This window comes from Panthera uncia, chromosome A2 (genome assembly GCF_023721935.1).
Source record: "Panthera uncia isolate 11264 chromosome A2, Puncia_PCG_1.0, whole genome shotgun sequence".
Taxonomy (NCBI): domain Eukaryota; kingdom Metazoa; phylum Chordata; class Mammalia; order Carnivora; family Felidae; genus Panthera; species Panthera uncia.
The window spans coordinates 6509490-6534139 of record NC_064816.1 but is presented as its reverse complement, the minus strand read 5'-3'; the positions used below and the strand labels follow the sequence as shown (position 1 = coordinate 6534139).

Below are 24650 nucleotides of genomic sequence, written 5' to 3'. Positions count from 1 at the left end.
TTTTTTTTTTTTTTGTGGAATCTTTTGGGTTTCTATATAAAGTATCATGTCATCTGTGAAGAGTGAAAGTTTGACCTCCTCCTGGCTGATTTGGATGCCTTTTATTTTTTTGTGTTGTCTGATTGCTGAGGCTAAGACTTCCAATACTATGTTGAATAACAGTGGCGAGAGTGGACATCCCTGCCTTGTTCCTGACCTTAGGGGGAAAACTCTCAGTTTTTCCCCATTGAGGATGATATTAGCAGTTGTTCTCTCATATATGGCTTTTATGATCTCGAGGTATGATCCTTCTATCCCTACTTTCTTGAGGGTTTTTATCAAGTAATAATGCTGTATTTGGTCAAATGCTTTCTCTGCATCTATTGAGAGGATCATATGGTTCTTGTCCTTTGTTTTATTGATATGATGAATCATGTTGATTGTTTTGTGGATATTGAACCAGTCCTGCAACCCAGGTATAAATCCCACTTGGTTGTGGTAAATAATTTTTTTAATGTAGGATCCGGTTGGCTAATATCTTGTTGAGGAATTTTGAATCTATGTTCATCAGGGAAATTGGTCTATAGTTCTTTTTTTAGTGGGATCTTTGGTTTTGGAATCAAGGTAATGCTGGCTTCATAGAATGAGTTTGGAAGTTTTCCTTCCATTTCTATTTCTTGGTACAGCTTCAAGAGAAGAAGTGTTATTAACTCTTGCTTGAATGTTTGGTAGAATTCCTCTGGAGAGCCATCTGGCCCTGGACTGTTGTTTTTTGGAAGATTTTTTTATTACTAATTTGATTTCTTTACTGTTTATGGGTCAATTCAAATTTTCTATTTCTTGTTTCAGTTTTGGTAGTTTATACGTTTCTAGGAATTTGCCCATTTCTTCCAGATTGCCCATTTTATTGGCATATAGTTGCTCATAATATTCTATTGTTTATTATTATCTGCAGTGTTGGTTGTGATCTCTCCTCTTTCATTCTTGATTTTATTTATTTGGGTCCTTTCCTTTTTCTTTTTGCTCAAACTTGCTAGGGGGTTATCAATTTTGTGAATTCTTTTAAAGAACCAGCTTCTGGTTTCGTTGATCTGTTGTACTGTTTTTTTGTTTGTTTGTTTTGTTTGTTTGTTTTGGTTTCAATAGCATTGATTTCTGCTCTAATCTTTATTATTTCCTGTCATCTGCTGGTTTGGGGTTTTATTTGCTGTTCTTTTTCCAGCTCTTTAGGGTGTAAGGTTAGGTTGTATATTGAGACCTTTCTTCTTTCTTTAGGAAGGCCTGGATTGCTATATACTTCCCTCTTATGACTGCCTTTGTTGCATCCCAGAGGTTTTGGGCTGTGGTGTTATCATTTTCATTGGCTTCCATGTACTTTTTAATTTCCTCTTTAATTTCTTGTTTAGCCCATTCATTCTTTACTAGGATGTTCTTTAGTCTACAAGTGTTTGTTTTTCCAAATTTTTTCTTGTGGTTGATTTTGAGTTTCATAGCTTTGTGGTCTGAAAATATGCACAGTGTGATCTCTATCCTTTTGTACTTGTTGAGGGCTTGTTTGTCCCAGTATGCAATCTATTCTGGAGAACGTTCCATGTACACTGCAGAAGAATGTATATTCCCTTGCTTTAGGATGAAATGTTCTGAATATATCTGTTAAGTCCATCTGGTCCAGTGTGTCATTCAAAGCCATTGTTTCCTGTTGATTTTCTGTTTAGATATCTGTCCATTGCTGTAAGTGAGGTCTTGAAGTCCCTACTATTATGGTATTATCATCAATGAGTTTGTTTATGTTTGTGATTGACTTATATATTTGGGTGCTTCACATTTAGAGCATAAATATTTACAATTGTTAGGTCTTCTTAGTGGATAGTCCCCTTAATTATGATGTAATACCCTTCTTCATCTCTTGTTAAAGTCCTTATTTTAAAGTCTAGATTGTCTGATATAAGTATGGCTACTCCAGCTTTCTTTTGGTGACATTAGCATGATAGATGGTTCTTCATCCCCTTTCAATCTGAAGGTGTCTTTAGGTCTAAAATGGGTGTCTTGTAAACAGCATATAGATGGATCTTGTTTTCTTATCCATTCTGTTACCCTGTGTGTTTTGATTGGAGCATTTAGTCCATTGATGTTTAGAATCAGTACTAAAGATAATGAGTTTATTACCATTATGTTTCTTGTAGAGTTGGAGTTTCTGGTGTTCTCTGGTCCTTTTTAGTCTTTTTTGCTTTTGGTCCTTTTTTTTTTCCCTTATCGTTTCTCCCCTCTTTCCATCTTCTCTCCCCCTTAAAATTTCTTGCAGTGCTGGTTTAGTGGTCACAAACCCCTTTAATTTTTGTTTGGGAAATTTTTAATCTCTTCTATTTTGAATGACTGCATTGCTGGATGAAGAATTCTTGGCTGCATATTTTTCCGATTCAGCACATTGAATATATCCTGCTTCTCCTTTCTGGCCTGCCAATTTTCTGTGGATAGGTCTGCTGCAAACCTAAACTGTCTTCCCTTGTAGGTTAAGGACTGTTTTTCCCTTGCTGCTTTCATGATTCTTTCCTTGCCTGAGTATTTTGTTTGACTATCATATACCTTGCTGATGGTCAGTTTTTGTTGAATCTAATGGGACTCTTCTGTGCTTTCTGGAATTTGATGTGTCTTTCCCCGGGTTAGGAAAGTTTTCTGCATGATTTTCTCACATAACCCTTCTACCCCTTTTACTGTCTCTTCATCTTCTGGGACCCCTGTGATTCTGATGTTATTCCTTTTTAATGAGTCACTGATTTCTGTCATTCTTTAATTGTGTTCTTTCGCCTTGTCTCTTTTTTTTTTTCTTCATTATTCTCCATAAGTTTGTTTTATGTATGGCTGATTCGCTGCTCTGACTCCTCTATCTTTGCCACCATGGCATCCATTGGAAAGTGCAGCTCAGTTATAGCATTTTTTATTTCATCCTGGCTAGCTTTTACTTCTTTTATCTCTGCAGAGAGGCATTCTAATCTATTTTCGGCCCCAGCTAGTATTCTTACTATTATGATTCTAAGTTCTGGTTTGGACATCTTGCTTGTATCTGTGTTGGTTAAGTCCCTGGGTCTTGTTTCTTCCTGCTCTTTCTTTTGGGGTAAATTCCTTTACTTCATCATTTAGAATGGTGAAAAGAAATTAAGATAAAAGTTAAAAATTTAAAAACACACACACACACAAGTCAAATAAATGTTGCTAGATCCTAGATGTGTTTTGGTCTGGTTGTTGAAAGGAGCTTGATAGATTAGAGAAAAAGGGGGTGGGGGAGGGAAAACCTGAAAATTTGAAAAAAATGAATTCAATAAAATAGGATAAAATGAAATGATGGAAGTAAAATAGATTTTGAAAAATTTACAAAAATGTAAAAAATATAGTAGAAAAAAGTTAAATATTTTTAATAAAAATTGAAAATAAAAAAAATTTTTGTTTCTGTATTAAAGAAAAAGAAATGAAAAAGAAGAAAGAAAATTGAATAGATGGACCAGCAAACATAGAAATACAATTTAAATTACATCATCTTCCCCTAACATCAAACTGAAGCAATTTACAGTATGTAAACTAAGCGGGCAGAGAGACTTGTGTTTCTGAAGAGCGAGGTTGGCCCGGTTGGGCGGGGTTTAGTGTAAAGGCTCTGTTCTCCACTAGGTGGCGCTGCTTAATAGGGTGGATTGTTGTGGCGCCTGTAGGTGTGTATGCACATGCGCGAGCGGGGTGAAAATGGCGTCATCCAGCTAGTCAGACTAGTATCGGAACTCTCCTCTCCCCGACCAGCAATCGTGTACCTGTCCTTTGTCTCTGGCTTCCGTCCACTCCCTGCTTTTACACTGTCCGTGAGCAAGCCATCAGGTTGCCAGGTGGCCTCCCTACTGAGTTTTATCCCAGACGCGGCTGTGTTTCCTGACTCCTCACTTATGAAGGAATGCGGCTCCCCCTCCCCCCCACTCAGACCTTAAGGGGGAGGGTCTCACCGAACAATGGCGGGTGCTAGCAGCACCCAGGAACATTCGAGGGACTGTGCTGCCGCCGATGCTCAGACTGTGGCTGGGTGCCCACCTGCCCCAGAAAAAGTTCCCGTTTCAGGGATTATGGGAAATCGCAGCACGCGTCTGGCACCGGGCTTCCCCCTTAACGACCTTGTTCCAGCACCAGCAAATGTCGTTCTCCGGTCTGCTGGCACCTTTGCCTGTGTGGGGGCCGCACAGCCTCTACCGGCGGTCCTCCCAGCAGGGGAACCGCCTCTCCCCGTGTGGCCCGAAGCCCCCCCCGGACTCCACTCTGCTCCTGAGGACTCGCCCTTCCCACCAGAGCACCCCCAGGTATGGAACTGGACAGTTTCAGACTCTGCGCTCCCTGTTTGTAGAGTTTTAGTGGAATTTAAACCCTCTCCTTTTTCCTTTCTCCCTTTTTAGTTCAGTCCCTTGGGTTGTTTTCACTTTTCCACTTTCTCTCCAGCTGCTTTGGGGGGAGGGGTGCTTTTCCCGTACTCTCCCCACATCTGTGTCCTCTCTGCACAAGCAAAAACAGCTCCCTGCTTTCTGTGGCTTCTCTCTCCCCCAGTTCACGTCTCCGTGCCACATACCTGCTGAGTTCTGTGGTTCAGATTGTATGGATTGTTGTGTTAATCCTCAAATCAGTTTTCTAGGTGTGCAGGATGGTTCAGTGTTGATCTGGCTGCATTTCATGGATGTGAGATGCAAAAAAAGCTTCCATGCTGTTCCGCCATCTTGGCTCCTCCTCCGACTATAAGAGCATCTGACTCTTGGTCTCAGGGTCATGAGTTCGAGCCCCACGTTCGGTGTAGAGATTACTTAAAAATGTTAAAAAAATAATAGAGAATGTCTTTCAAAAAATAATAATGAAGGCGATTTCATTTTATCCCCAATTTGTCAAGTATTTTTTTTATTGTTGTGAGTGAATATTGATATTTATCCAGTGCCTTTTCTGCATGTATCATGGTCTTAACAACAACAAAAATCCTTCAGTTTGTTAATATGGTGAATTAACTACATTCCTTGATTTTCAGATAGTAAAATAACATGTGTATCTGGAATAAGCCACACTTGGACGTGGTATATATTAGCCAATTAGCCTTTTCACTTTGCTAGAATCAGTTATGTCTGGTAATTAGAGGCTTATCTTGTAGTTTCTTTTAATATACTTGTCTGTGTTTTATGTCAGATTTATATTGCCTCTTAAAAGGAGCTAGAAACTGTTCTGAAACACTTTGTGTAAAATTGGACCAGTTAGGACTTTTATGTTTGGAATAATTCACCAGTGAATCTTTTGGGTTTTCTTCACAGAAAGTTTTTGTAAGATAGTTTCACTGATGAATTCCACCAAATTATTTGTATATGACAAAAGATTATTCAGGTTTTTTATTTGTTTTTGTGTTAGTTTTGCTAAATTGTATCTGTCCATTCCATAACTTTTCAAACATGTTGACATAAATTTGTTGATAATAGCCTTTAATTCCTTTTTAATGTCTGAAAGCTGTAATTCTATCCACTTTTCCTTTCTGATGGTGGTAATATGTGTTTTCTTCCTTTTTCTTCATCCTGTTAGGGATTTAGATATTTTTTCAAAGAAACTTTAGATATGTTAATTTTTTCAAAGAAAGGAGAACTTTACTCTCCTTTCTGATTCTTTAATTTCTGGTTTTATTCCCTTCTATTATATTTGGGTTTAATTTAATTCTAGGTTTTTGAGATAGATACTTGTATCAGGGCATGTCTTCTGCTATGCCCAGTCTACTTATAAGCCTATCCAGTCAGAACTTTCTGCCATTATCAGTAGCAATATGTTTAAGATATATGCAGAAAAATACTATTTATGTGTCTGTTATCTTAAGGTCCTGGGTCTTCCTTGGTGGAATGGAGAGAAAACTGGACTGGGGAATCCAGACACCTAATTCCTAGTATTCAATTTTCGATCCTACCTCTATGACTTTTAAAAAGCCACTTAAGCTTTCTCGTCCTGAGTTTGGGGTATGTGTGTATCAATTCTTTTTTACTGAAATAATTATAGATTCAAAGTAAAAAAAAAAAAAGGGGGAAATCCCATGTATCCCTCAGTTTTCCCCAGTAGAAATCCAAGAGCTTATTCAGATTTCACCAATATGAATGGACTGTGTGTGTGTGTGTGTGTGTGTGTGTGTTTCTTTGCAGTTTGAGCACTTGTGTAGATGAATGGACCTACTACCACAATCAAGATACAGAACTGTTTCATCAGCACAAAAGAACTCCTTTAAACTACTTTGTATTCAGACCCAAACCTCTCCATCACTAGCCTCAACAAGTACAATATGTTCTCCATCTGTGTAATTTTTTTTAAGAATATTATATAAATGAAATCATACAGTATGTAACCTTCTGGAGATAGACTTTTTTTTCACTCAGCATAATCCCCTTGAGATCCATCCAAGTTGTGTGAAGCTGTGTCCTTTTTTATTGCTAACAGTGTGTTTGCTTTTCATCAAATGAAGTTCTCCTCTTCCTAGTTTGCAGAGATTTTTTTTTTTTAATCATGAATATAGGTTTTGGATTTTGTCAGTTGCCTTTTCTGCATCAACTGATGTCCTAGCCTAGTCCATATGGTAGATCACACTGATTTTCAAATAATGGACCAGTCTTGCACATCTGGACTACATCTCCAGTCATGGTGATTGGTGGATTCAGTTTACTAATAGTTGCTTTTCTGTTACTTTCTCAATTATGAAATCTATTTTAAGGCTAATATATTAAATCTGTAAGGTGTTAAAAATAGGCAAGGAACAAGAAACAAGTTTTTGTGTTTAGTCTAAGGCAGGTATATTATCAACATTAGCCATAAACCAAAGCCATTCAGCAACATAAGAGATACAGATAGAAAGTACTGGTCGAGTGGCTTGGATGGGGCAGGGATCACATCCATTCTGCTGGATCAGAAACACTTCATTGCCCCCACGTTTTTAGACTCTGGAAGAGTTTAAAGGACTAAGATTTGTTTCAGAGATGACTTGAAGAGAAGGGGCTGCCCTGGTTTTATGAAAAGAGAAGAGGTAAAAGGAAGTATTTAACCTTTAATGAGCTTTTATTCTGTGTCATTCACTGTTTTAACTTCCATGTATTAACTTACTTGATCACAAAGATTTCATGAGTTGGGTACCTATTATCAACATAATATACATGGTGAAATAGAGTTACAAATGAGCTCATTAATTGCCTGGAATTACATGGTATGTGGTGGAACTATGTCTGAATCCAGAACCCATGGTTTTTAATACTAAACTATACTGCCTCCAGAGACCAAAGAGTTTTGAAGAGTCTAGACAGCTATTGGGGTCAGATGGGGCTGAGAGCAACATTCTAGTGTAAACCTCACTTGACATCTTTTAGGCAAGCACCAAGTATCTTCTCAACCATCCATATGACATGAGGTCCCTATGTTATGGAAGGAGTGTGGTTATAAGGGAAGGAGAGAATCCAATTCATAAAATGTGAAAGACCAACCTTGCTTTATCTTTGAAAACATGTGGCACATTGTTAGCATTACATAAATATTGACAGCTTGATTTAACTAAAAGGTTTATTGAGTAATTACATCAGATGCTACTTGAAACACCTTATAGCTGTAATGTGTTTACTGTTCACAGTGATGAGTAATTTCAGATAAAATAATTCTACTCAAACAACTAGAAACACTCAGAATAAACAAGAGTGCTAGATAATGGAAATAAACGGTTTAAATTAAAAAAAAAATATGTTCAAATATAGAGATGTTTTCAGGTTCTAGCATGGGAAATGTTAACAATAAAGATGCCAATATTCCTGGTATCATTTCATCATCAATGTTAGTTCAATAAATCAAAATTGCAATGGAAATTTTAAGTGGAAAAAGTCTTTACAGGAAGAGCCTTCCTTGTGGGTATATGACTAGAGGAGGCCACATGAACTTCCCCTGGGAAGAGGTGGGACTCAGAAGTAATTGAGCTGGACCAAGGACACATTTTCTCCTCTGGTTGTCCAGGATTGTGAAGTCCACAGGGAATGGAGTTCATGAACCACTTCAGCTAATTATGAGCTCTGCATCCAGCTCTCAAGGCCACAATACCATAATCAGCCTGTGTCTCCAACCTTTCAGGTTGCTAGTCCCTGTCTAGTGGGCTTCATACCTGTATCTCCTTGCAGAGTAGTAATCTCCATCAGGAGGCCTGGCTGGAGTCTGTCTGTCTGCCAGTCCTGGGGACAAACCCTCTGCCATTACCACTGACCAGGCAGGAGAGGGGCAGCACACTGTCCCTCCTTGGTCATGCACCAGCAAAGTCACAGCGTAGCCAGTGAGTGCCATGACAGATAGTGGATGGAGGAGGCACTGGGGGAGCACAGTTTCCTTATTGTCAGGACAAGCAGGACATTTGGGTTAGACAGATGGTAGGGCACCAACATGCAAAATTTCCACTCCAAGCAATATGAGGTTTACTCTCATTCAGTGTTCTGCTTTCCTCCCACACTGGTTCTAGCTCCCATAGACATTACTCCCACATGGCATGATCAGGTCTTTCTAAACTGTCCCTTGAGTACTCCAAAATCACAAAGTGATGATGATGATGATGAAGACAGTAAGTATGATATTAATTTTCATTGGTTTCCTAAGCGGCAGGCTGTGAGCTAAGTGTTTTGTGTAGATTGTTTCATTTCATCTGTATAACGACGCCCCAAGAAACAGGAACGCACATTATCATTTTACAGATGAAGAGGACATGGTATTTAAGTGTAACTTGTATTAAGTCATGAAATAAAATGGGTATGAATTCAGATTTGAATCCTCACATCCAGACTCCAGACATAGGACACCTAGCCATTATTCCCTCCTACTAATCCAGTCTGTCATTTTACTTGCTGGATCACTTCAGGCAGAGACATGCCCCCCCCCCCCCCCCCGTGCTTTTCCCTTTGGTGGTTTCCAGTAGACCTAAGGGGAGAGTAATAGGTATCCCTTGCTGCACCAGCTAGGCTATAGTAACAAGCTGTAGGAAAGATAGCTGAGATCAAGGTAGGGATCATAGAAGGATCAGCCGCTTGTTATTCAGGGCAGATCTCTCTTGTCCCTGCTCCTAGATTTTCCTTAAACTATCTTCCTCCTTTGTGCTAGTTGCAAGGATTAAATGGTATATTAGAAACTGTATATGTGATGAATGTGTACAGAAATGTCAAAATAAAGTTTAGATATTCTTATGATTAACAGTCTAGTTTCATACTATTTTATTAAAATATCCTGTAATCTCAAGGTATGGATTTCCCTGGATATCTGACACGACATTTTATTTTGTCCTTATACAAGTATACTGAGTATACTGAGTGAAGGGAAATGACTCGAGTCTCATTTCTGATTTTTGGTCTTTAGCACAGAACTGGCAACAAAAACAAATAAAAATCTCTGTTAAACATTAAATAGCCCCTTAGTTCACATGAACGTAGAGTCGGCGATATGGTTTATACCCACTGGATGCTTTCTTGGCTGTGCGTTTATCTTTTTCAGCAATATCCCACAGGACTACAGACAAGATAGAGTAGGCTTATGTGTTTCCATGGCACGGACTTTCTATGAACCTCTTATTTTCTTTTTGTAATATATACATTATTCAGTTATCAAAAATTTGTGGAGATTTTAAATAATGAAAGGTTTAAAAGAGGGAGAAAGAGAAGATAAATTTTACTTTATGAACAGAGACACTTTTAGGATTTCACATTTAGGATATAGGATCATACCACGCTCAAGTTCCCTCGGACAAGAAAAGCTTTGACCTCTCTGTCATGTCATTAAATAAAAGTCATTAAATATTTCTCAAGATTAAATTTCATCAAACCAGCTACTGAAAAGTCACTTAATACTGATTAAAATACCATAACTGAATATTAAAAGCCAAACTTCCGGGGATATCATTTTCCCCATTTCTGGTAAAGAATGCTATCAGAGGTTGAGACATTTATACATACTCCAAATTTAGTGTGTGAAAGATGTGGGGCTCAGACTTTGGTCTCCTGACTCCTGTCTCAGGGCTATGTCTCTTACATTAAAGCTGAATAAATATATATTTTTTCAAGCTTGCTTTGTCCCAGAGGAACAAATGGAGACAGAACCATTGGTTTCTCATCTTATGACTCAGTGAGGTTATCTGTGAATTAGGAGAATGGGCTAAGTGGTTCATAGAGGTCTTTCTGGCATGAATATTGTAGTTAATAGGATTTTCTATGAAGAGTAATGTTATTTCCATCTCACTATGAAAGTCTGAGATGTGCAAATATTGTTGACAATTTCATGTGAGCTATCATGGAATGAGATTACTAGATAGACTTTAGGGATATTCCTGATTCTATATCTCAGAAGTAAAAATGTAGGCACCTAATAGTAAAATTAAATGTGCACTGATTTGTACAATGCAAACAACCGTACTTCATATATATATGAATATGTATGTATATATGTCTGTATATATTATAGATATTCTCAGTTGTGTGATAATGGAGAAGTAAAAGAATGGGTTTTTTTTGGCATGAACACTGAAAAATTTTTTTAAGTTTATTTGTTTATTTTGAGAGAGAGAGAGAGAGAGAGAGAGAGAGTGAGTGAGCGAACACCCGGGAGGGGCACAGAGGGAGAGAGAGAGAATCTCAAGCAGGCTCCACAGTGTCAGCATGGAGCCTCGTGCAGGGTTCGAACTCACGAACCGTGAGATCATGACCTGAGCCTAAATCAAGAGTCAGCCTTAACCAACTGAGCTACCTAGGTGCCCCTATGAACAGTTTTTAAATGGCAACAGATGGTAAATTGATATAAGTTACAGGTTAGAATATAATGGATACAAAATCCATCCAGGTAACAGAAAAGTATCGCTTACAAAAGTAAATCTGATTCAAGTGGCTAAAGAATTCAGACACCCCATTTTGATAATTACACAGAATTTTCATAGGAAGGAATTGAAAAATAAAAATAAGTCTATTCCTCTGGCAGAACTATGCATCACTAAAGTGTTTGAACCAGATAGGTCACAGAAGTCTTTCACAGAAACATTTAAAGTTTAATGAGAGTATTTTAGGGACAACATGTGTAGTATGATACTTTTCAGCTATGTTTTCAGGAAGACTGTTTATGGATATGAACTCAATCTTAATACCATGGAAACATTGGCAGGAAAAATATACCTGCCAAATTCATGACAGTGGTTGCCTTTGTGGGATAAGTATGCCCAGGAACAAGGTCATGAAGGGAGAGTAAGAAAACTGAAATTTTATTGGTAATATTGCAAATCTGTATAAATATAAGTTTTTTTTTTTAAGTTTGTTTACTTAGAGACAGAGATAGTGGGGGATAAGGGCAGAGACAGAGAGAGGAGAGAGAAACCCAAGCAGGCTCCACATTACCAGCATGGAGCCCGATGCAGGGACCGATCCCACAAACTGTCAGATCATGACCTAAGCCCAAGTCAGATGCTTAATGGACTGAGCCACCCACGTGCCCCTGAATGTTCACATTTTTTAAAAGTTTTACTTATTTAAGTAATCTCTACATGCAACATGGGGCTCGAGCTCATAACCCAGAGATCAAGAGTCACATTCTTTTCCGACCGAGCCAGCCAGGGGCCCCTGAATGTTTACATTTTTAATATAGTGAGTGGGTATTAATATTAGTAGATAAAATTAATGGGGCATTTACCAAGTGGTAATATTCTAAGGCAAAGATTCTCAACTGTGGCTGTATGTGACAATTACAGTAACAGTCTATACAATTACAACAGACTCACATGTAGAGATTCTGATTTAACTGGTTCTAGTTCTGATTTAACCTGTAGCCATGCTATTTAGGGTATTTGAAAAGACATACAGATAATTACAATGGTCAATGAGGAGTGAGACCCATTGGCCTAAGCACTTTATTATTTAATTTTTTTATTGTGTGATTTCATTTTTTAATATTTTTATTAGAGTATAATTAAAATACAGTGTTATATTAGTTTCAGGTGTCCAATATAATGGTTCAACAATCTATACATTTCTCTGTGCTCATCAAGATAAGTGTACTCTTAATCCACTTATTATTCCCCCCTCTCCCACCCACCTTTTAAATTTAATTTTTATGGGGTGTCTGGGTGGCTCAGTTGGTTAAGCATCCAACTTCGGCTCAGGTCATGATCTCACGGTTTGTGAGTTTGAGCCCCGTGTTGGAGTCTGTGCTGACGGCTTGGAGCCTGGGGCCTGCTTCGGATTCTCTGTCTCCATCTCTCTCTGCCCCTCCCCTGCTCACGGTCTGTCCCTCTCTGTCTCTCAATAATAAATAAGCGTTAGAAAAAATTTAATTTTTTACAACAACACTATAAGGTAGTTCCATTTCCTCTTTTAAGCGTTTATTTGTTTTTGAGAGAGAGAGTACAAGCAAGCAAGCGGGGGAGGAGCAGAGAGAGAGGGAGACAGAGGATCCAAAGCAGGTTCTGCTCTGTCAGCCAAGAGCCAGATGCAGGGCTTGAACCCATGAACTGTGAGATCATGACCTGAGCCAAAGTTGGACACTTAACCAACGGACCCATCCAGGGGGACTGTATGTCCATTTTTTTAAAAATATTCATTTATTTTTGAGAGAGCGAGTGAGCTGGGGAGGGGCAGAGAGAGAGTGGGGGGGGGATCAGAAACAGGTTCTGCACTGACAGCAGTGAACCCGATGTGGGGCTCCAACTCACAAACCCAGAGATCATGACCTGAGTGGAAGTTGGATGCTCAACCGACTGAGCCACCCAAGCGCCCCTAAGGTAGTTCCATTTTGTCCCCATTTTATACATGAAGAAATGATTCAGGTTTTTATAATATTATTCTCTGTACTTTGGTCTTTTGCATTTTTCTCAAATCACATTGTTACCTGCCAGGAGGTCCAAGTTGCCTTCAGGGAGCTGATTTAAGAAGTGTAAGTTCTTAATTAGGGTTAAGAAGACTGGATTTCAGACATAGCTTTGGGATTTCCCCTGGTTGTAAAACCTTGACTGTAAATAAGAGGGTTGATTTGATAAGGAAACAATGCTTCACAAATTTTAGAATTAGAAACTTTATTAAACACTTTTACCAAGCCACTATGTGATGGAGACAAGAAATGCCAACGGCAGTCACGAAGACAGTCCTTGAAATGGTGTGAAGTTAATACAAATAACCCTGCATAAAAAGTCTAGGGTTAAGATTAATAACAAAAAGACTTTTTTTATTTTAATTTTTTTAAACATTTATTTTTGAGAGACAGAGTATGAGCAGGGGAGGAGCAGAGAGAGAGGGAGACACAGAATTTGAAGCAGGCTCCAGGCTCTGAGCTGTCAGCACAGAGCCTGACCCAGGGCCCGAACCCACAAACCATGAGATCATGACCTGAGCCGAAGTCGGATGTTTAACCGACTGAGCCACCCAGGCACCCCCATTAACAAAAAGACTTTTAAAAGGCAACTCACATTTAAGTGAGCACTCATTCCTTTTTTTTTTTTTTTTTTTAAAGCAGACTCCATGCCCAAAGTGGGACTTGAACTCATAATGTCAGGATAAACAGTTGCATGCTCTACTGACTGAGCCAACCAGATGCCCCGGGAGCATTCATTTCCATTGAGGATAGGCATCAGAAAACCAAATAAGGATGAAAATACATGAAAATAGCTATCATATTAAATTCTAACTGATTAGGAGTGCCTGGGTGGCTCAGTCGGTTTTGCATTTGACTTCAGCTCAGGTCATGATCTCACAGTTCAGGAGTTCGAGTCCCGTGTCAGGCTCTGTGCTGACAGCTCAGAGCCTGGAGCCTGTTTCAAATTCTGTGTCTCCCTCTCTCTCTGCCCCTCCTTCCCTCATGCTCTGTCTCTCTCTCCTCCAAAAATGAATAAACAGTAAAAAAATTTTTTTAGTTCTAACTGATTAAATATATTTGACTTTAATTTAGAATGCAGGTAACATTACAGAATATTTATAAATATTTTAAATTAAAAGAATTTCTTGTGCTGCATATAGATAAATTATATTTGCTTCCTAGTGTTTTTCATTGGAGTGATTTTTTTGGGGGGAAGGTGGGAGAAAGATACTTCTTTCATATATTTCCTTCAGCAGAGGGGACTGATATTTTACTGTGTTCATTGATTTATTTACTCTAAGTTGCCTTGTTCCTCTATCACACTTCGGTTCAGTCTCTCTAAAATGTGTTTAATTTTTTTTTTAATGTTTATTTATTTTTGAGAGAGAGAGAGACAGAGAGAGAGAGACAGAGACAGAGACAGAGCATGAATGGGGAAGAGGGAGAGAGAGAGAGAGTGAGATCCAGAATCTGAAACAGGCTCCAGGCTCTGAGCTGTCAGCACAGGGCCCAACGTGGGGCTCCAACTCAGGAGCCATGAGATCATGGCCTAAGCCGAAGTTGGACACTCAACCTACTGAATCACCCAGGTTCCCCTCTAAAGTGTGTTTATATAGAAACAGGTAACTAGCCAAGAAATCAATGCGGAAAGAGTTCTGAGAGGAGATGAGTTTGCCACCACCGAGAAATGTAGCTGGAAGTACTGGAGTATACAGTCCTCAAGTGTGAATATGCTTTATTTTGATTTGCTTGAATACAAAATACAGACACACTTGCTGCCTGTTTGCTTGTTCCATCTATTCCAAGATTCTTTTCCTTCCTGGGAGGGGTCTCAGCCACATGGGATTAAAGACTCTAACACTCATCTCAGAATTCTTCCTCCTGAGACTTTTGGAGGATCCAGAATGGCAGCCTCTCCTCTTTGGGCTGTTCCTGTCCACGTACCTGGTCACTGTGCTCAGGAACCTGCTGATCATCCTGGCCGTCAGCTCTGACCCCCACCTCCACACCCCCATGTACTTCTTCCTCTCCAACCTGTCCTTGGCTGACATCGTTTCACCTCTACTACTGTCCCCAACATGATTGCGGACATCCATACTCACAGAAGAATCATCTCCTATGTAGTCTCAGATGTCTATTTTTATTCTTTTTGGATGTTAAGAGAATCTACTGACCGCAATGGCCTATGATCGGTCTGTGGCCATCTGTCATCCCTTGCACTACCCACCTCTGTGGCTTGCTGGTTTTGGTGTCTTTTTTCATCAGCTTTTCACCAGTTGCACAGTCTGATGGTGTCACAGCTTACCTTCTTCACAGATGTGGAAATATACCTCATTTCCTTCATGGCCCTTCTCAGCTATTCAAACTTGCCTCCTTGGAAATCCCCACCAATAACCTATGAATTTATTTTACTGATGCCATTTTTGGTGGTGTTCCACTCTCAGGGATCCTTTTCTCTTATACTCAAATTGTTGCCTCCATTCCAAGAGTCCCATCCACAGGTGGGAAGTAACAAAGCCTTTCCTACCTGTGGCTCTCACCTGTTAGTTACTGGCTTATTTTCTGCAACAGGTCTTGGAGTGTACCTCAGTTTAGCTGTCTCATTTTCCCAGGAAGGGTGAGGTGGCCTTGGTGGTGTATACTGTGGTCACCCCCATGCTCACTCCCCTTCATCTAGTCTGAGGTACAGGGCCATCAAGAGGGCCACAGAGAGGTACCTCAGAACAGCCCATTCTCAATACTTGTCCCCCTTTTTTAGTGTGGGAGCTGGAAAAGTCAGTCAAACCAAACACTTGGAACTGGAAATTCTGCCCATTTGGTTCCATAATTTTGGTAGTTTTTGTGCCTTTCAATCTGTTCAGTGCTTCATATCTGAATATTGCTTATTTTGATACATTTTAAATGGGATTGAGGGAGTTTTGTGGGATCCTACCTATATTAGAGTCAATGCATGAATGAATCATATTGTAACTATAGAACTTTATTTCTCATCTATGACCCAGGCATTCTTTTTTTTTTTTTTTTTTTTTTTTTTTATAATTACAATTGGGGCACTGGGTGGCTCCGTTGGTCAAATGTCTGACTCTTGATTTCAGCTCAGGTCGTAATCTCACAGTTTGTGGGTTTGAGCCCCTGCATCAGGCTCCATGCTGGCAGTGCAGAGCCTGCTTGAGATCCTCTCTGCCCCTTCCCTGCTCACTCAATTTCTCAAACTAAATAAATAAACTTAAAAATAAACTTAAAAATAAACTTAAAAAATGTGATGACTGCTTCTCACCACAGATTATGGTTTAATTGGACTGAAGTATAGCCTTAGCATAAGGGTTTAAAAATTATCCTGGTTGGCTCTCACGCGTAAGCAAGGTTGAGGGCTACTGATCTAACTACATGTTTTGTTCAGAGATAACTAGTACGTTTGGGTCTTTTAATGCTCACGAGAAGGTGCTGAAGTTCTTAAAGTAATCTGAGCTCATAAGAGAGATGATGTGAAAAAGTTCACCCTAGCAACAGGCAGGGTGATTTTTCCTAAAATTCCCGATATTCCTTTGCATATATTCTCCTTCCATGCCATACGACTAGTCATCTGTGCTGGTCAATTAGATATTGTCACCTTGCTCCAAAGTCACCTATCTATACTTTACCTCAGCAAAGGGTGGCTCTTCTCTTTCACTAGTAAAAGTATCTTTAGGACTTTACTTTAAAACCTTTGTCTTGTCTCGACACATCTGTCTTTGGGCTCTGTTCTGTGTCCACTATATGGTACATGGTAAAGGCCACTTCCTTTAGAGATGTCATGTACAGTTTCTGAGACAATAATTGGGGACTCTTTGAAACCTGCCTAATAAGTTGTTTAATTTACTTACCCTTTGTCCACTAAGCTAAGTCATCTATCAGCATCACTGACCAGGAACTTTAATACTGGAGGAGGGTAGTCCTTTATAGAGGAGAAAGCCATACTAGCCAGTGAGAAGAAATACATCCTATTAAAAATGACTAAATTACGGTTTTGATTCCTTGGTTTTCATGAACTGAGATAAAATACTTTGGGTCTGATCTACTCTGGAACAATGAATAGGGTGTGTCTCTATTTCTGAAAACCTAAATAATGGGCAAAAATGCTTGGAATTTGCCAAGATAATTGTGATGGTTAATTTTATGTGTCAACTTGGCTGGGCCATAGTGCCCAGATATTTGGTCAAACATTATTCTGGATGTCTCTATGAAAGTATTTTTTGGGTGAGATTAACATTTAGATCAGTGGACTTTGAGTAAAGCAGATTACCCTCTATAATATAGGCGGGCTTTATCCACTCAGTTGAAGGCCTTAATAGAACAAAGACTGACCTTCCAGAGGGAGCAAGAATCCTGCCAGCAAACTGTCTTTGGACTTGAATTGCAGTTCTTCCTGTGTTTCCTGCCTGCTAGCCTACACTGCATAATTGGAGCTTACGAAGCCTCCACAATCATGTGAACCAACTTCTTAAGTCTCTCTTTATATATAAATATATACATATCCTGTTGGGTCTCTTTCTCCAGAGAACGCTGACTAATACAGTAATACTGATGTTGATATCTCATTTAACATTCTCCCCACAGGTGATGCTTTCTTTTTCTTCTTCAAATTCAAAATTTAGAATGAGTGCTAATTGATTAACACTAGGTATGGAGGTGAAAGCCTGGATAGGGAAATGTGTCAGGTAGGTCCACAGTAGCTATCTAAGAGTGGTGCTAATATCCTTGATATGAGAGAGGCACCACAGATAATAGAAAGGGTATGGGACTCAAAGACACAATTCTATCTCATCTCAACAACAATTTGAAACCTGTGGCAAATCAGTGTACTTCAGATTCCTCATCAGTGAAAAGGTAACCTATAGAATGGGAGAAAACATTTGCAAACCCTATGACTGATCACTGGTTAATCTCCAAAATATGCAAGAACTCCTACAATTCAATGGCAAACAACAACAACAACAACAACAACAACAACAAATTTGTTTAAAAAAAAAATGGGTTAAGGACTTAAATAGACATTTCTCCAAAGGAGATATATAAGTAGCTAAAAAGTATATGCAAAGGTGCTCAATATCACTCACTATTCATCAAAGGAATGCAAATCAAAACCACAATGAGATGTCACTTCACACCTGTCCTGTTGGTGTGTGTGTGTGTGTGTGTGTGTGTGTGTGTGTATCTCCAAAAGAATTGAAATCAAGATCCCAAAGAGAGATCTATGTTCCCTGTAGTACTACTCAAAATAGCCAAGATCTGGGAACAACCTAAATGTCCACTGACAGATGAATGGATAAAAAAAACTGTGATCTATCTATCTATCTAGTATATATACATATATATACTATCCAGCCTGAAGAAAGAAGGACATTCTGTCATTTGAAACAACATGGTGAGCCTTAAGGAGATTATACTAAATGAAATAAGCCAATCACAGAAAGATAAATACTGCATGACTCCATTTATGTATCTAAAATAGTAAAATTCATAGAGTCAGAGTAGAGTTGTGGCAGGAGGGGGAAATGGCAATCAAAGGGCATAAAGTTTCAGTCAAGCAAGATGAATATGCTCTAGAGATGTACAACATTGTACCTAAAGTTGACAATAATATATGAATACTTCAAAGTTTGTTAAAAGGGTAGATCTCATGTTAAGTGTTCTTAGAGCCACAAATATTAACTGAGAAAATGGAAGTACTACCAGATTCCTGATATAGAAGTCCTAATTCTCCCTAAATTGCTCAGTCATTTGAATGCATTTGATGAATGATAAACTCACATTTATGTATATTAATTTAAAAATTAAGTCTCGGTTTTTTATTGATATATGAAACCTGAAAATCAGAAGCGTACAGGTGCTATTCCCCCTGAGAAGTGGAAGGCCTCAGAGCCGACAAAAGACATTTCCTTTCCCTATGTTCCTGGTCCATTAATATTAACAAGTCTTCAGAGATTGGGAGAACACAGACCAATTTGGCTAATTAGAGCTCTGTACATTGAGCTTTCAGGCCCACACAACTATAAATAATTGGCCTGTGCTCTGCAGACTTTCAGTTGGCCTGTCCCAGCACAGTTGGATCTGTATGTGTGTCCTCTCTTCCCAGAATCATTATATGCATCAAGGGGTCCATACCTGACTCTGTCTTCCTGCAGGTCCTGAGAACAGAACCTGAGCCTTCATCACTCACCAGGCATAAGAAGGGTGATGGATCGTCATTCCTTTGTTATTCCCCAACACAGAGGCAGCACAGTGCCGTGAGTGATGCTGGGGATATTGGATACAGGAATGGCTTGGGGAGCGTTGTTTCTTCATCATCAGGATAAGCAGGATAGTTGGAGAAGCCAGATGGAAGGGGACCATATGTAGTTTCAGCTCAGAGGCTGTGAGGTTTATGTTCTTGGTTCTGGTGGGAATCTGAAAATTCTCAAAGTTCTGCTTTCCTCCCACACTGGTTCTAGCTCCTGTAGGAACCTTTCTAAATACTTCTTTAAAAAAAATTTTTTTTTAACGTTTATTTTTGAGAGAGAGACAGAGCATGAGCAGGGGAGGGGCAGAGGGAGAGAGGAAGACAAAGAATCCAAAGCATCCAAAGCAGGTTCCAGGCTCTGAGCTGTCAGCCCAGAGTCCGAAGCAGGGCTCAAACTCACAAACTGCAAGATCATGACCTGAGCCAAAGTCAGAAGCCCAACTGAATGAGCCACCCAGACGCCCCTCCTGTAAGAACCTTTCTAACCAGAGCAGGAAACAAGTCCCTCTAAACCGTCTCTTAAACATTCCAAAATGATCATGAAAGTGGAAGATGAGCAGGGGAATGATGCCAGATGACTATGTACTTGATATCATGAAGCCTTTTTAAGAATTCGCAAGTACCAGGCTCTGAAATAAAGTGCTTTATGTAGCCTGTTTCTTTTCACCTACGTAGTCACCCCTAAAATATGTGTACACATTATTGTTCTTTTAAAAAGGAGAGGATTATAGCCTTTTAATGTAACTTGTACCAGGTCATGGGATAGAATGGGATGAAGTCAGGTTTGAATCAAACGGTCTGTCTCCAGACACAGTGCCCCTGGCCAGTATTCTCTCCTTGCCAATGCAACCAACCACGTCACTTCTCTGATCATTCCACCCATACACTCTCTGCTCACTGTGCTCTTCTATTTGGAGGTAACTGGTAAACCACAGTGGTGAGCCTTTGGTGTATCATCTATAGGGAGGGTGTCTGAGATCGCTGGCCCAGGTCACAGAAAGAGCCGGCTCATGACAGTACAGCTTAGGGTAGGTCTTTCTCTGGCCCTGGCTCCTGGACTTTGCCTCAGTTGTCCACTTCCTCCTCCATTCTCTCTCTCTTTCTTTCTTTCTTCTTTTCTTTTCTTTTCTTTCTTTCTTTCTTTCTTTCTTTCTTTCTTTCCTTTTTTTCTTCTTCTTCTTTCTTCTTTCTTTTTCTTTCTCTCTCTCTTTCTTCTTTTCTTTCTTTTCTTTCTTTCTTTCTTTCTTTCTTTCTTTCTTTCTTTCTTTCAGAGATTGCAAGTGGGGAAGAGGGGCAGAAAGAATCTTAATCAGACTCCGTGCCCAGAGTGGAGTCGGCCATAGGACTCGATCCTATGACCATGAGATCATGACCTGAGCCAAAATCAAAAATCAGACTCTTAACTGACTGGGCCACCCAGGTGCCCCTCCTACTCCATGCTTATAATTTAGCCCTTCTCCATTTCAAAGGGAGACATAACGTCAATGTCTCAGTTTCTATCCACAATCAGGAAACCAGAAATTATTAAAAGATGTACAATAGATGTGTTATTGTGAAGACCTGTGGATCCCTGCTTTAAAGTTTCTGAGTTTTAACGGAGTGAAGAAGTAAAATGCATGTGCCTCAGAACCATAATATAATTTTTTTAAAACAAAGATTGCTGGAAATCTGCATTTCTTTTTTTTTTAATGTTTATTTATTTTTGAGAGAGAGAGAGAGAGAGAGAGAGAGAGAGAGAGAGAGAGAAGAACCAGGGAAGGGGCAGAGAGATAGGGAGACAGAAGATCCAAATCAAGCTCTGCATTGACAGCAGAAAGCTCAGTGTGGGACTTGAACTCATGAACCTCGAGATCATGACCTGAGCTGAAGTCAGACACTGAACCAACTGAGCCACCCAGGTGCCCCATTCATAATATAATTTTAAGTCCTATGTTCTCTACTTATTATCTCGTGACCTGGAGCAAGTCCTTAGTATCTCTGAGCCTCAAAATTGTCATCTGAATAGATTCCTAGTTGATACTACTCCACCAAGTAAGGACTAAATAGATAATGAATACTAATAATGTCGTTAAATATGTGATGGATCCATACAGTAAGGGCAAAAATTTAGATATTATTATTGATAATGTTGGTTAATATTGTTAATACCAAGCTTTATTATACCATTCAACCCAAATATCCTGTGATCTGATTGATTTTCAATGGATACTAATAAAAATTTCAATTTTTGTCCCTGTACAAGTATTCAGTACTTGGAAGGGAATAACTGAGTCACATTCATTTCTGATTCTCCAGAACTTATATTATCTTTGTCCCAGAGTAGGCAACAACAACGAAACCCTCAAGTATGTTAAATATTGAATAGACCCTTCTTTGAGTCACAGGAATGAAGCATAGTCAATATGGCTTGCACAAACTGCTGCTTTCCTGCTTGACCCTTCATCCATCCTGGGGACATCCCATAGGACAAGGGATAAGAAAAAATACCACTTGTTTGTATCTATGTCATAAACTTTCAATAGGATCTATTATTTTCTATTTAATAGCATCTACAACATTCAGTTACTAAGAAATCGTTACAGTGATTTTCATAAGTATCGAAAAGAAAAGGGAGAATGAGAAGGGGAAGATAAATTTTACTGTGTCAGTTTAGACACATTTTAAGATTCCTAGCACCTTGAGAAGAGAGCCTTCAGATTTTCTCCATATAATCAAGTAAAAGGTGATTCAAATGTGCATAGGACTGCATTTCATCAAGAAACCCACTATTACAATAATGATTCAAATTCTGGATACAAAGTGACCAAATATTTATTAAGTTCCTCTTCCTTTAAATGCCACACATCTCTGGAGATGCTCTTATCCTCTCCATTTCCAGAGAAGGGAGTCCAACACAGAGAGGTTGAGGGATTTACACATATTTCTGTGAATTAGGTTACTGTGGTTTTGGGGAGTACTTACAGCACTAATATAGTGGATTATAGGATTTCCTATGAATAGTAATGCACTTTACAGCCAAGTTTGAAAATCTGAGATATGGAAATATATTCCCTACATAAAATGTGAATATTTAAATGGAGCTATCACAGAATGACTATTATTAGATACTTGAGAAATATTGATTCTATACCTTTAAAAATTTTTTTTAACGTTTATTTATTATTGAGAGACAGAGAGATACAGAGCATGAGCATGGGAGGGGCACAGAGAGGAGGAGACACAGAATCCAAAGCAGGCTCCAGGGTCCGAGCTGTCAGCACAGAGCCACTGCAGGGCTCGAACTCACAAACCACGAGATCATGACCTGAGTCAAAGTCGGACGCTTAACCGAGCTACCCAGGTGCTCCTGATTCTATACCTTAATAATAGCATATAGGTGTACCAACTAATTTTTCTACTGGGAAAACAAATGTAGGCAATAAATAGTGAAATTGGACTTGCACTGATTTTTACAACACAAACAACTATTTTCCATGCACATGTCATATAGAAATTCTCACCTGCATGATATGCAAAAAGGATTTTCATAGAGTTATTGAAATAAGGAATTGACAAATAAAATGAAGTTAATTCCTCGGGTAGTACTATGTATCACTTAAAGTATTATATCTAAATTTAAACACAATGTAGTAAACAAGAACACTTTAGATGCAGTGTATGTAGTAATATGTTGTTTAGGTGAATTTTCAAGAAAAGTTTGTAAATATGTAAATAAGTACTAACATTATGGAAACACCGACAGAAAATACACTCACCTAATTGATGACAGTGGTTGCTTTGGGGGCAGGTGTGCAGGGCAATTAGATTCTGCAGGAATTTATTTATTTATTTATTAATTTATTTATTTATTAATTTCTAGTTTACATCCAAGTTAGCATGTAGTGCAATAATGATTTCAGGAGTAGATTCCAGTGACTCATCCCCTACGTATAACACCCAGTGCTCATCCCAACACGTGTCTTCCTTAATACCCCTTACCCATTTAGCCCATCCCCGCCCCCCACAGCCCATCCAACAACCCTCAGTTTGTTCTCTGTATTTAAGAATCTCTATGGTTTTTCCCCCTCCCTGTTTTTACATTATTTTTGCTTCCCTTCTCTTATGTCCATCTGTTTTGTATCTTAAATTTCACTTACGAGTGAAGTCATATATTTGTCTTTCTCTGACTTAGTTTGCTTAGCATAACAACCTCTAGTTCCATCCACATAGTTGCAAATGGCAAGATTTCATTCTTTTTGGTTGCCAAGTAATATTCCATTGTGTGTGTGTGTATGTGTGTGTGTATATATATATGTATATGTATATATATATGTATATATATATGTATATGTAGTTCTATTTTTAATTTTTTGAGGAACCTCCATACTGTTTTCCAGAGTGGCTGCACCAGTTTGCATTCCCACCAGCAGTGCAGAAGAGATCCTCTTTCTCCGCATCCTCGCCAACATCTGTTGTTGCCTGAGTTGTTAATGTTAGCCATTCTGACAGGTGTGAGGTGGTATCTCATTGTGGTTTTGATTTCTATTTCCCTGATGATGAGTGATGTTGAGCATTTTTTCATGTGTCTGTCAGTCATCTGGATGTCTTTGGAAAAGTGTCTATTTATGTCTCTTGGCCATTTCTTCACTGGATTAGTTGTTTTTGGGTGTTGAGTTTGAGAAGTCCTTTGTAGATTTTGTATACTAACCCTATATCTGTTATGTCATTTGCAAATATCTTCTCCCATTCTGTCAGTTGCCTTTTAGTTTTGCTGATTGTTTCCTTTGCCGTGCAGAAGCTTTTTATCTGGATGAGGTCCCAATAGTTCATTTTTGCTTTTGTTTCCCTTGCCTCCAGAGACGTGTTGAGTAAGAAGTTGCTGCAGCCAAGATCAAAGAGGTTTTTGCCTGTGTTCTCTAGGATTTTGATGGTTTCCTGTCTTACGTTTAGGTCTTTCATCCATTTTGAGTTTCTTTTTGTGTCTGGTGTAAGAAAGTGGTCCAAGTTCATTTTTCTGCATGTTGCTGTCCAGTTTTTCCAGCACCACTTGCTGAAGAGACTGTCTTTATCCCATTGGGTATTCTTTCCTGCTTTGTCAAAGATTAGTTGGCCATATGTTTGTGGGTCTATTCCTGGGTTCTCTATTCTGTTCCATTGATCTGAGTGTCTGTTCTTGTGCCAGTACCATACTGTCTTGATGATTGCAGCTTTGTAATACAGCTTAAAGTCCAGGATTGTGATGCCTCCAGGTTTGGTTTTCTCCTTCAGGATTTCTTTGGCTATTCAGGGTCTTTTGTGGTTCCCTACAAATTTTAGGATTGTTTCTTCTAGCTCTGTGAAGAATGCTGGTATTATTTTGATAGGGATTACATTGACTATGTAGATTGCTTTGTGTAGTATTGACATTTTAACAATATTTGTTCTTCCAACCCATGAGCATGGAATATTTTTCCATTTTTTGGTGTCTTCTTCAATTTGTTTCATAAACTTTCTATAGTTTTCAGTGTATAGGTTTTTCACCTCTGGTTAGGTGTATTCCAAGGTATTTTTATGGTTTTTGGTGCAATTGTAA

General features: G+C 39.0%; 1 protein-coding gene and 1 pseudogene across 2 annotated transcripts in view; both read left to right on the top strand.

The window, feature by feature from the left end:
- EIF3G (eukaryotic translation initiation factor 3 subunit G) overlaps positions 1 to 24650 on the top strand; it is a 767140-nt gene that overhangs the window by 443616 nt on the left and 298874 nt on the right. The gene's annotated exons all lie outside the window — the stretch shown is intronic.
- LOC125928725 (olfactory receptor 18-like) lies at positions 14680 to 15522 on the top strand (annotated as a pseudogene).